The sequence below is a fragment of the Lissotriton helveticus genome, chromosome 4_1 (genome assembly GCF_964261635.1).
Source record: "Lissotriton helveticus chromosome 4_1, aLisHel1.1, whole genome shotgun sequence".
NCBI lineage: Eukaryota > Metazoa > Chordata > Amphibia > Caudata > Salamandridae > Lissotriton > Lissotriton helveticus.
Genome location: NC_136063.1, coordinates 2,043,088,018 through 2,043,100,281, shown reverse-complemented (window position 1 = coordinate 2,043,100,281; position 12,264 = coordinate 2,043,088,018). Strand labels below are relative to the sequence as shown.

The window sequence follows — 12,264 nt, the reverse complement described above, 5'->3', positions numbered from 1 at the left end:
AGCATTGTCTTCCAGCTCCGTTATATTTTCTAGGCCCGATAACGGTTCAAAGCTCTGGTTAAAATCACCTCCTATGATCATCATAGTATTATGGTCAAATCTGGAAATTGTATTATCCAGTTGAGCTTTAGTCTCTGATTCCTTAAGCAAAGACATAGGTCTGTTATAGATATTAATAATACAGACTTCATTATTATTAGTGTCTTTAAATTGTATGGCCAGGATATCAGGGCTGTTACAATCAATTTGACTAAAATGAGTTCCCAGTGTGATCTTTAACCAGATTAACAGACCACCAGAGGGTCTTCCTTTGTTCTGGTTAGTTGCTGGTATATAGAAAGATCTGTAACCTATTTTAAAGTGATTTTCCACTCCCCACGTTTCTTGGAATAAAATAACATCCCTATTATCGATGTAATCGTGCCATGCGGGGTCACTCAGATTTTTCCTAATACCTGCAATATTCCAAGATGTTAAATGAACATCGCCTTGTAGGCCAGTGTCCGGTATGTCACTTTCCGTATTCAACGCTCCTACAGGCATTGCTATTTTAGGGCCAACATTTCCAGATGTTTCAAGCATAATCAAGCTCGAGCCTTCCATATTTTTACCTTTATTTATCCCAGCCCTCTCAGAGTTAGTGGACTTATCTTTACTATATATTCTATTTCTATTCCTCAAACTCCTTATATCAGAAGGTTCATTATTCAGTGTCAAATCTATTGTGCCTAGTTTAATCTAGTTTTATATCTTGGTCCCTGATGGTTGAGGAGGGGCCTGCTCGCTTTAGAGCTGCTGCCCCTATAGCTACTAATTTCCACCCTTCTTCTGCTCCAAGTCAGTCCACCTCCTCTAACCCATATAGCTCTGCAAAACGGTTTTTTGTGACCACTGTAAAATTAGTATTTGGACAACCCACTACCCCTTCGTAGGCTACCCCCGCAAAGCGCTTAACCAGTGGTGGTACAGCCTCCACATTGTAAAAATAGCTTAAATGTTGCGTACCAATCCCACTGCAGTCCATAGGATGTCTTTCATTACAAATAAACCTCGCTACACGCCTGTCCCTGAAGTTTACAATGATAATGTTCCCGGGTATATCCTTTGATCTACTGCCTACCCAGTTAGCTCTTCTGGCAAACAGGACTTCCCCATTCATATCTCTTGGGAGTGGTCTATTCCTGTTTATCCAGAATGTCACTTTGTTCTTTAATTGATGATAGGATTCAACCGCTCCGCTTTTCAATTCAGGAACGCCAGTGAGGACAACCACATAAGGTAGGGACTCTGGTGGTAAATCGACAGTAGCTAATAAAGGCTTAAGATTACTATCATTGTTGCCTTTCTCTTTAGCTGAGCTTATAGGGATAGTTACCTTCCCCGACTTGGAGCTATTTGTTTTGCTATTAGATCCTTCTGTACGTTTATCCAAAGCTCTATTTGCCTGTGTGTTCATGGTAGAGCTGGATTTTGTCGTGGTAACTTGAGGTTGTACGACAGCTTCACTGGTTACAGCCACTGGTGCCGTTACAGTTTCCTTTATAGGAATATCCTTCTTCGATCTTTTTTTTGCCTCAGCTTTTAACAGGTTTTTCAGGATAAAAAAGTTATCTAGGGTCGTTTGTTCAAACCTCTCTGATCTTTCGGTTATCACCTTTATCCTCTCCAAAAGTGGGAGGATCAATGATCTTATGACCTGCTCTATCTGTGTGACTGATTCCCCAACCTGTTGAGAGATAGGATTAGCGTTAGTTACCCCATTAATGTTTGGACTCGTTTGGATATCAAGCAAGGAGTTGACATCCGGTGACAATGGTGGCGTACTCCCAGGTGGCCCTGGGTTCGAATTTGTTATTTGGGTAGTTTTCAGTAGTTGTGGAGAGTGTGGCTCACTGTTTAGAGGAGGCAGACCTGAAAGCAGAGCTCAGCCCGGGACCAGGGTTCAATTCCCGGCTCAGCGGGGTCTTGAGTCCTAAAATGTCCATGGACTCGACAATTCTCGCTCCGGTGCCTACTCGATTCACAGGTTCATACTCTGCGACTCTGGGCAATAGCTTGCTTAATCTCTACAACGGCCCCTCGCAGCGGGATGCCTGGCTTTCACCTTGCGGATACCCTGCCGGGGTTATCTCACAGGGGAATACCAGGACGGGTTCCCTAAGCAAGCGCTTAGAAACCGCTTGGTGATTTGCGCTATATAAATTCCTGTACATTTACATTTACATTACTTTAGGATTTCTCCCCTTATGTATAGCCTCCGTTATTTTCCTCTTTATATTTGCTCCAGTGTTAGCCCGTGTTTGTGGATGTGCAGCTATATTTTCACAATGGGCACCATTTGAAGGGGCCCGTGCAATCAAATAAATTTCATCCGGGCTAGCTTGTCTACCATGCTCATTGATTAATAGATTAATAGGCCCTTCTAGCCCAGTAGGGGAGATAGCTTGCATTAGGGGTGCCAGGGATGAACGTCTAATATACATCGGTTCAGCTGAAAGACGTCGTTCGGTGATGACAATTTCGTGTTCTAAAACTGATGCAGCCCTAGTGATAAACTGATCCAGTGTGCCACTCACCGACCCCCCACCCCTATTTTCTTCCCCCTAGGCATTATGTCACAACCTTATCTAAGTGCCAAATGTACACCAATGCCCATGTACTCAGTACCGCAACATTAGATTAGCAATAAATGTTATCAAGAATCAAAAATATATGTTTTGCAGTCTTACAGTTCTCGGGTTGTTCGAGAGGTGGCCCAGCCCAGCCTTATCCTGCCTTGGACGGCCGTAGACGGCCCACCCTTTGCCCGGGCAATGCGGGGGCTGCGCTTGAGTTTATGCGCCTCCAGGCGCGGAAGCGCTGGTGGCAGCTCCCGCCGCGAGGGAGCCTGGGGATTGTGGTCCCCCTCTGCACTGCGGCCACGATGTAATGGAGGCTGCGGCGTCGGGAGGGAGACGGGCAGCGTCTGTGGCGTTGGACCAAGAGGTAAGCAGCAAGGTTCCTGGTAGGGAAAAGAAAGGCCCAAAGCAAGTAGATCGCCCGCTCCACCTGGGCTGCGCTTGAGTTTATGCGCTTCCAGGCGCGGAAGTGCTGGTGGCGGCTTCCGCCGCGAGGGAGCCTGGTGATTGTGATCACCCTCCGCACTGCGGCCGCGATGTAATGGAGGATGCGGCGGAGGAGACGGGCAGCGGCTGTGGCGTTGGACCAAGAGGTAAGCAGCAAGTTTCCTGGTAGGGAAAAGAAAGGCCCAAAGCAAGTAGAGTTTTGTTTCATAAGAAAGTTAAAACTTAAGAAATTCTTTTCCATACAAAAATTTAAAGAAAGTATTGAGTCTGATACTCGCCCTCCTGCAGCCATCCGAGTGGGAGGAGTAGAAGTAACGTCGGAGGATGTCTCCACTCTCTTAACTCTCCATGACCTACATGATGCAACAGATTCACAGCTTTCTGGTCCGGATGTGAGTCTAAGTACACAAGCCAGATTAAGTAAAATAAATACATTACAAAAAGGAGCAGGGATAACTCCGTTCAAAAGCAAATCAAGTTTTGTCCCCCTGACAAAGGATGCCATAGACACGTTCCACGACTGTGTGACTAATGAGATCAAACAATTGTATAGGTCCACCAGAGGCAACATTAAAAAAAAGTACCAGCGGCAGCAAGCAGATTACAACACTCTTATGAGAAAATTAAGCAACAACACAGAAATAGTAATTAAAACATCAGATAAGGGTGGCAACGTTGTCATCTGGCCAAAAAAGGGCTATACTAAAGAAGCATACAAACAATTACAGTATGTCAATTGCTACGAAAAAAACACTCACAAGGAATATGCTAAAGCTAAAGAGACTCTCCTCAAGTTGTTACACAAATGGCGCAGAAAGGGCTTGATTTCCACGGAAGAATTCAAATTTCAAAATTCAAATCCAACGCCAGGAAGACCGATTATCTCGGCGATTTGGAGTGCTGGTGAACAAGTTGGACAATATATTGACTTCTTTTTGCAGGATATGGTAAAAGTTTGCCAAGTTTTGTTAAAGATACCAGTATTTCACATATAGGGTGCACACTATTTTTAAATATGATGAATTATTGTTGTTTAAGAAATGTGATATTTATGTGTTTTTAACAATGAATTCTGGCAATGACCGATTTTTATTGTTAATCATAATTATGCATATTTATATGAAAACTTATTTATCATACACTATGCACTTTACATCATATAGTTTGCTCTTAATTGCGCAGCTTTTTTTGCACATCAGGTAGAGGTGTTACTGAAAAATACAAAAAAGAAATTTTTACAATAACTTATGCACTTTATCTTTTTTAAGATCCTCCCTGTAATACTGTCTTTGCCACAAGATGGAGTTACCAATGGTGTATATCAATTTGCATAAAATGTTATCTAGGTGGTAGGATTTATCCTGTCATGTAGTGTTTTAACTCCATTAAGATTTGTTAGATTCCTTTTACACCTTATGTGAGTTCACTTATACTTATCAGGCATTTATGCTGTAATATTGTTGTAAATATATGTGTGACTCCCAGTAAGAATGTCAGGTTGCAGGTCACCGCGCCTGCATAAAACTACATTACCCAGCGTTACTGGGCTTGGAACTACAGTACCCAGAATCCCCGGCGAGAACTGGATATCACGGGGCAGAGCCAGGAACTCAGGGCTCGTGATTCTGTTTGCAGAGGCGCGGCTGCTCCTCTGTTAGTTCTGGTCGGTTTCCTGCTTTCCAGGCTGTGTTCCAATTACGGAGGGGAAATCTCTTCTGTCCCGGTATTGTGTTTGCACGCGCTGGCTAGCGCGTTCATTAATTTATTTCCGGAGTTCTCCGTGTTTTGTTTCGCCTCGCGGCTGCGAGGATTACTTACTGTGTTTGGGGGCCAAGGGCTTTGGGCTTGCGCTGAGATTGCTATCAGCGGACAATCGAGCCTTTTCCATTACCTTGCTATTTTGTGGTGGCGGAGTGCAGGGGGGGAATTGATGGACCTCCACACTACCGTCACGAACAGTGACATTGGTGCATCAGTTGTATTGCGTGGATTTAGCAAATACCAAAGCGGATGATTGTAGTGAAGGAACTACATCATACCGTATTTGGTTTAACCTTCAAGGGATAACTTTGTTTAAGGAACCTTTATTTCACCTTCGTTAAAGCAAAGGAGGTTATGAACTGTACAAAGGGGAGCCTTTACTTCCTTCCTGCAACGCTGCCTTTCTTCAGTTGGTGCTTGAAATCAGCTGCATTGAACCTGCTTCTTTAGAGGTTGCTGTCTAGGCTATGGGGGTACGTTACTAGATAGAGCTAACAGATTGTAGGCAGATGGTGGGCAATGCTTCATGTTCATACCTCTTTTTATTTGTGTTCTCCAGGGTAGAAGGAAGGAGAGGATCAGCAGTTATGTGTTTGGGCGCATTTCTTTTCAGGTGAATCTACAGTTACGTTTTAGCGAGACATTAAAGAGTGTAGGATTTAAGGAATGTATTAACCTTTGTGTTTTTGTCTTCCAGTTTCTTTTTCCCTGCTGCCCCTTTCCTTCTCCTCTTTATTCTTTCGGGTTTTTCCCCTTTTGGGGTTTTTTCCCTCGCCGTATCAGCTGAACACCCTGTGTTTATACTTCAGGGTGTTCGGAGGGTCCGGAGGTGGAGCATTGTTGCTGCGTGCAGATCCTGCGGAGTGCAATTCCTGACAGAATCACGAGCCCAAGAATTTCACTCTGCCCGATCCGTATGCAGCAACAATGGCATCTATGGAGGATGTGTTACATGCCTTAGTCTTGGTACAGCAGGAGTTAGCCTCCTCTAAAGCAGAGACCGCTGCTTTACGGGAAAAGGTGGAACGTTTGAGCAGTAACCCTTTCAATGCTTCCGCCCCTTCTTCTAATGTTCAAGTCACTGTGCCTCCACCCATTCCACTGGCTACTTCTGAAAGGTTCTCAGGGGACCCCCGTAAGGTACATGTGTTTATGACGCAGATCCTCATGCACTTTTCTTGTAAACCCTCGTCGTTTCCTACTAACCATTCAAGAGTGGCCTTTTTGATTTCCTATTTGGTGGGGGATGCGGCTGATTGGGCAGTGCCATTGGTTAAACGTGACGATGCCATTTTATCGGATTGGTCTGCGTTTAAAACAGAATTCGAGAGGGTTTTTGACCGAAGGGCTACGACTTTTAGTGCGGACCGGGAACTGTTAACTTTAAAGCAGGGAAGAGGTGAACTGGTCACTTATTTGACTGCTTTCAACAGATTAGTGGCCGAAGCCGGATGGCCTGAGGAAAAAAGGATGTCCCTCTTCTATCAGGGGTTACATGATGATTTAAAAGACGTAGTGGCCCAGGTTGACCCTCAGCCTACTTCCTTTGTTGATATGGTGAATTTGGTGTTGCGGTTGGACAGTCGTCTGTCAGACAGAGGGAGCAACAGGAGAAGATGGGAAAGAGGGTTTTATGGTGGCGACAAACCTCAGCGTAAAACAACGGGGGGAATCGAAAGCTCTCCTTCGGAACCTATGGAGATAGGAGCGCTCAGAGCGCCTTTGTCAAGAGAAGAGAGGGAATCCAGAAGAGTACAGGGTTTATGTATGTACTGTGGGAAGAAGGGACATTATGTTAGGGAATGCCCTTCTAAACCAAAATCTTCAGGGAACGTCAGTCGGTTCAAAAGGGTTGCTGTATCCAAGACAGGACAGGAGGGCGTGCATAAGGAAGAGAACCAGGCCAGTGCAGAAGGGGGGCATGAGTGGAAACTCACATCTTTGGCATCTCTGGGTGGTGAGGAAACGGAGCCGCACTTGGTAATTGTCATGACGCTGGAACATGAACTAGAAAGAAATCCGGTATTGGTGATGGTAGATTCAGGGGCTACTGGTAATTTCGTGGATGAAGGATTGGTACGAAGATTAGCCTTGCCTCGAGTCTCTAGGGAGAAGCCTGAGGTTGTGTTAGCAGTTGACGGGAAACCGTTAACCTCAGGACAGATCACTGAAAGAACCGGCGAGTTGGGATTGTCTTTGGTGTTACATGGCTGTGTGCATTCCGAGGTTTTGTCTTTGAACATCATAGCTGCTCCGCAGTACGAAGTCATTTTGGGTATGCCTTGGCTACGTAAACACAACCCTGTGGTGGATTGGCAGTCGAAAACGTTCAGGTTTTCAACAGAGCACTGCAAGGATCATTTGACACCATGTGTCTCTGCCAATGTCACGGTGTTAGCCACCCCTTTTTTGGCAGCTACTGCTGTGGAGAAGAACGTCATATTACCTGTTGAGTACTTGGCCTATAGTGATGTGTTCAGTGAGGCAAAGGCAGAAACATTACCCCCTCACAGGGATTACGATTGCCGCATTGATTTGGTGGAGGGGGCTACTATACCATCCTGTAGGGTTTATGCGCTGTCTGTACCCGAAACCACGCATTTAAAGGAGTACATAGAGCATTACTCCAGATTGGGATTCATCCGTCCCTCCCGCTCTCCAGCTGCTTCTCCTCTCTTTTTCATAGCTAAGGCTAATGGTGACTTGAGAGCGTGTGTAGACTATCGCGTCTTGAACAAGAACACCATCCGTAACCGTTACCCTCTTCCCCTCATCTCAGTATTGCTTGATCAGGTGAGGGAGGCTAACATCTACACTCGTTTGGATCTCCGTGGGGCGTACCACCTGGTCAGAGTGAGAGAGGGGGATGAGTGGAAGATGGCATTCAAGACGCGATTTGGTCTGTACGAGTACCTGGTGATGCCTTTCGGGCTTTGTAACGCTCCAGCAGCATTTCAGTTTTTTATTAATGATGTTATGAAGGAATATGTGGATCAGTTTGTTGTGATTTACATTGATGACATCTTAATATACTCACAAGACGTTTCTTGTCATCGACGTCATGTTTGCATGGTATTGGAGAAACTAAGGGAATACAGTTTATTCGTAAAACTGAGTAAATGCGAGTTTGGGGTACATGAGGTGGAATTCTTGGGAGTAAATCTTAGTCCCAATGGCTTACAGATGTCCGAGAGAAAAGTCCGGGCGGTGAGGGATTGGCCAGCCCCAAAGAGCGTAAAAGAGGTGCAGAGCTTCTTGGGGTTCGCCAATTACTACCGTCGGTTTATCTCGCATTTTTCCCTGACAGCTGTCCCGATCACCAGGTTGCTAAGAAAGGGGAAGTCTTTTGTGTGGACAGGGGAGGCAGAGGAAGCGTTCCAAGATCTAAAAAAGGCGTTTGTAACAGCACCAGTGTTAGCCCATCCAGTGATGGAACATCCATTCATAGTGGAGGCGGATGCTTCAGATGAGGCCATAGGGGCTGTTCTGTCCCAGAGGGACGCACACACGGGTCAGCTCCATCCCGTAGCTTATCTGTCACAGAAGCTGAGCGCGGCGGAGGTCAACTACTCCATTGCAGAAAAGGAACTTCTGGCCATCAAGAAGGCATTTCAAGAGTGGAGGCCTTACCTGTGGGGGGCTTGTCATGCTGTGACAGTATACACCGATCATAGGAACCTTCAATATATGTCCTCCGCTAGGCATTTGACACAAAGGCAAATGAGGTGGATGTTGTTCTTTTCTGAGTACAACTTCGTAGTTACTTTCCGTCCTGGCTCGGAAAATAGAAAGGCGGATGCCCTTTCCAGACAGGAGAGTCCCACGAAACCAAGGGAAGAGGAGCAATCCATTATCCCTTCGACTAAGGTGGTGTGTGTGGTCAGGGCCGAGCAATTCCTGGATGACATCAAGGGTTCCAGATCTTTGGGCTCTTGGGTTCATTGGGCGGCGGCCAAACCAGGTCGGAAGATGAGACAGGGCTTGCCTTTCCAGGGGGAGTGTTTGTTCCTGCCGACTGAAGAGATTCGAAGGAAAGCCTTCCGGTGGTGTCATGAAGCTCCGGCAGCAGGACATCCTGGGGTGACCAAGACTGTGTGCTTGCTTAGGAGACATTTCTGGTGGGAGTCCTTGGCTAAGGACGTAAACCAGTGGGTAGCGAAGTGCGATACCTGCGCAAGAGCAAAAGGGGAAAACACCAAAAAGAAAGGTCTGTTGATGCCTATGCCCACACCTGATCGGCCATGGCAGAACATCAGTTTAGATTTCATTACGGGTCTATCATCTGACCAGGGAAAAACCGCAGTGCTGGTGGTGGTGGACAACCTGACAAAGATGGGACACTTTATTCCATGTGTGAACCTTCCCACTGCTAGCCAGACAGCACAGTTATTAGCCTCTCACGTTATACGTTTGCATGGCATTCCAAGAGTTATCGTGTCTGATAGGGGGCCTCAATTCATAGCCCGTTTTTGGCGCATGTGGTGCAAGGCGTTGGGTATTGAGTCAGCACTCTCTACCAGCTTCCATCCTCAGACTGATGGACAGACTGAACGGCTGAACCAGACCTTAAAAAAGTATTTGCGCTGCTACTCCAAGGAAGCACACGAATCCTGGGTGGATCTTTTGTGGATGGCAGAGTTGGCGTACAATAATGCATGGCACAGTTCCATAGGCATGTCTCCCTTCAAAGCCAACTTTGTTTACGATGCTAGCACATTGCCGATCACTATCCCTGCAGACCTGAGCAACCAGCCCTCTGTTAATGAACATGTACAGATTCTAAGGAAGGTGCATAAAGACGTGCAAAAACATTTGCTTAAGGCCAAAGAGGTGTACAAACGATGGGAGGACAGACATCGTGCACCTGGTCCACAGTTCAAAGTAGGGGATAAGGTGTGGCTGTCGACCAGGTACATACGTTTCAGGTTGAGGAGCATATTCCATCCGCGATTCATAGGGCCCTACCCAATGGTGCGACGCATCAATCCAGTCGCTTACAAATTGAAGCTGCCTGCGGCATTGAGAATCCATCCTGTATTCCATGTACAACTGTTGAAGAAAGCCTTAACCTCGCGTCGCTCGGCTCCTCCTGCCATCGCTGGTGATGGGAGTCTAGAGTATGAGGTACGGTCTATACGTGACTCCAAGGTACGCAGGGGGGAGCTGTGGTATCTGGTTTCCTGGAAAGGATATGGTCCTGAGGAAGACTCATGGGAACCTGTGAGTAATATTAATGCACCCAGGGCGATCCAGTCTTTCCATTCCCGGTTTCCTGCGAAGCCTGGGCCTAGGAGGCGCTTGGGAGGAGGGCATACTGTCAGGTTGCAGGTCACCGCGCCTGCATAAAACTACATTACCCAGCGTTACTGGGCTTGGAACTACCGTACCCAGAATCCCCGGCGAGAACAGGATATCACGGGGCAGAGCCAGGAACTCAGGGCTCGTGATTCTGTTTGCAGAGGCGCGGCTGCTCCTCTGTTAGTTCTGGTCGGTTTCCTGCTTTCCAGGCTGTGTTCCAATTACGGAGGGGAAATCTCTTCTGTCCCGGTATTGTTTGCACGCGCTGGCTAGCGCGTTCATTAATTTATTTCCGGAGTTCTCCGTGTTTTGTTTCGCCTCGCGGCTGCGAGGATTACTTACTGTGTTTGGGGGCCAAGGGCTTTGGGCTCGCGCTGAGATTGCTATCAGCGGACAATCGAGCCTTTTCCATTACCTTGCTATTTTGTGGTGGCGGAGTGCAGGGGGGGAATTGACGGACCTCCACACTACCGTCACGAACAGTGACATTGGTGCATCAGTTGTATTGCGTGGATTTAGCAAATACCAAAGCGGATGATTGTAGTGAAGGAACTACATCATACCGTATTTGGTTTAACCTTCAAGGGATAACTTTGTTTAAGGAACCTTTATTTCACCTTCGTTAAAGCAAAGGAGGTTATGAACTGTACAAAGGGGAGCCTTTACTTCCTTCCTGCAACGCTGCCTTTCTTCAGTTGGTGCTTGAAATCAGCTGCATTGAACCTGCTTCTTTAGAAGTTGCTGTCTAGGCTATGGGGGTACTTTACTAGATAGAGCTAACAGATTGTAGGCAGATGGTGGGCAATGCTTCATGTTCATACCTCTTTTTATTTGTGTTCTCCAGGGTAGAAGGAAGGAGAGGATCAGCAGTTGTGTGTTTGGGCGCATTTCTTTTCAGGTGAATCTACAGTTACGTTTTAGCGAGACATTAAAGAGTGTAGGATTTAAGGAATGTATTAACCTTTGTGTTTTTGTCTTCCAGTTTCTTTTTCCCTGCTGCCCCTTTCCTTCTCCTCTTTATTCTTTCGGGTTTTTCCCCTTTTGGGTTTTTTTCCCTCGCCGTATCAGCTGAACACCCTGTGTTTATACTTCAGGGTGTTCGGAGGGTCCGGAGGTGGAGCATTGTTGCTGCGTGCAGATCCTGCGGAGTGCAATTCCTGACAAAGAAGTGGTTTTGTATATTGTGGATGTTCAGTTTAAAGAGCGTCTAATATATTATAAATTTTTGTATTTTTAGAAATACAACTGTGCACTTTAGATCGAATTACCAGCTCCATTTGCACAATTTCAAACCACATCGGACGATAAATTTTCTATGTCTATGGTCATGTGACCTAGCAGGAGTGTTGTATCAGGGGGGTGTGTACTTGGTTCACGGCATAAAAACTTCAAAAAAATGTAACTACTCTGCATGTGATAAAGGGCTTTTGTATGGACTGAAACGCGTCATTGCTGTTGTTGTTCACCTGTGCCAGTAAATTATCTCTGTGGCCCGATCCTGTGGTCCGTCTCCTGTTTTGCTTCGACGGTCCGAGTGTGTGTGTGTGTGTATATATATATATATATATATATATATATATATATATATATATATATATATATATATATATATATATATATATATATATATATATATATATATATATATATATATATATATATATATATATATATATATATATATATATATGTATATATCCCATTTCACAGCAGATGTCACTTTTTTTACTTTTATTTTTGGCTAACGAAGAAAAACCAACACAGACATAGCAATCCAGACTCGGGGTCTCCTGGCCCAACTACCAGGCCAGGACTACATTTATTTGGGGGATCGTCACGCACTAAACACCCCCTGCAGTCACACCACAGTTAATGTGGGTAAAAATGACAAAATAGTTCAATAATAGTGCCACAAAATTTGCCCCACAATTCGCTTTTTGCTTGCCATTTAATTTAGTTCTTCATTACTGAATAATTCCACTGGCCCCCATTATGACAGATAACACTAAAATATTATCAACAGCAGTTCTCTTGTAGGGGATTTCCTTGTATAGTCATAAGCATTTGAATAGTCCAGCCCACGTTGTCATGAGTTCATGTTCCGTAGTACCATAGGCGCTAAATGCATGCTTAAAAACCT

General features: G+C 45.5%; 1 protein-coding gene and 1 long non-coding RNA gene across 2 annotated transcripts in view; one reads left to right on the top strand and one right to left on the bottom strand.

The window, feature by feature from the left end:
* LOC144829499 (uncharacterized) overlaps nt 1-12,264 on the top strand; it is a 400,486-nt gene that overhangs the window by 189,027 nt on the left and 199,195 nt on the right. The gene's annotated exons all lie outside the window — the stretch shown is intronic.
* Nucleotides 3,366-12,264, bottom strand: part of LOC144829501 (uncharacterized) — a 94,295-nt gene continuing 85,396 nt past the window's right edge. The window contains exon 4 of the long non-coding RNA XR_013610688.1: nt 3,366-3,463. This is a non-coding gene — a long non-coding RNA (uncharacterized LOC144829501). The remainder of the gene's footprint in view (nt 3,464-12,264) is intronic.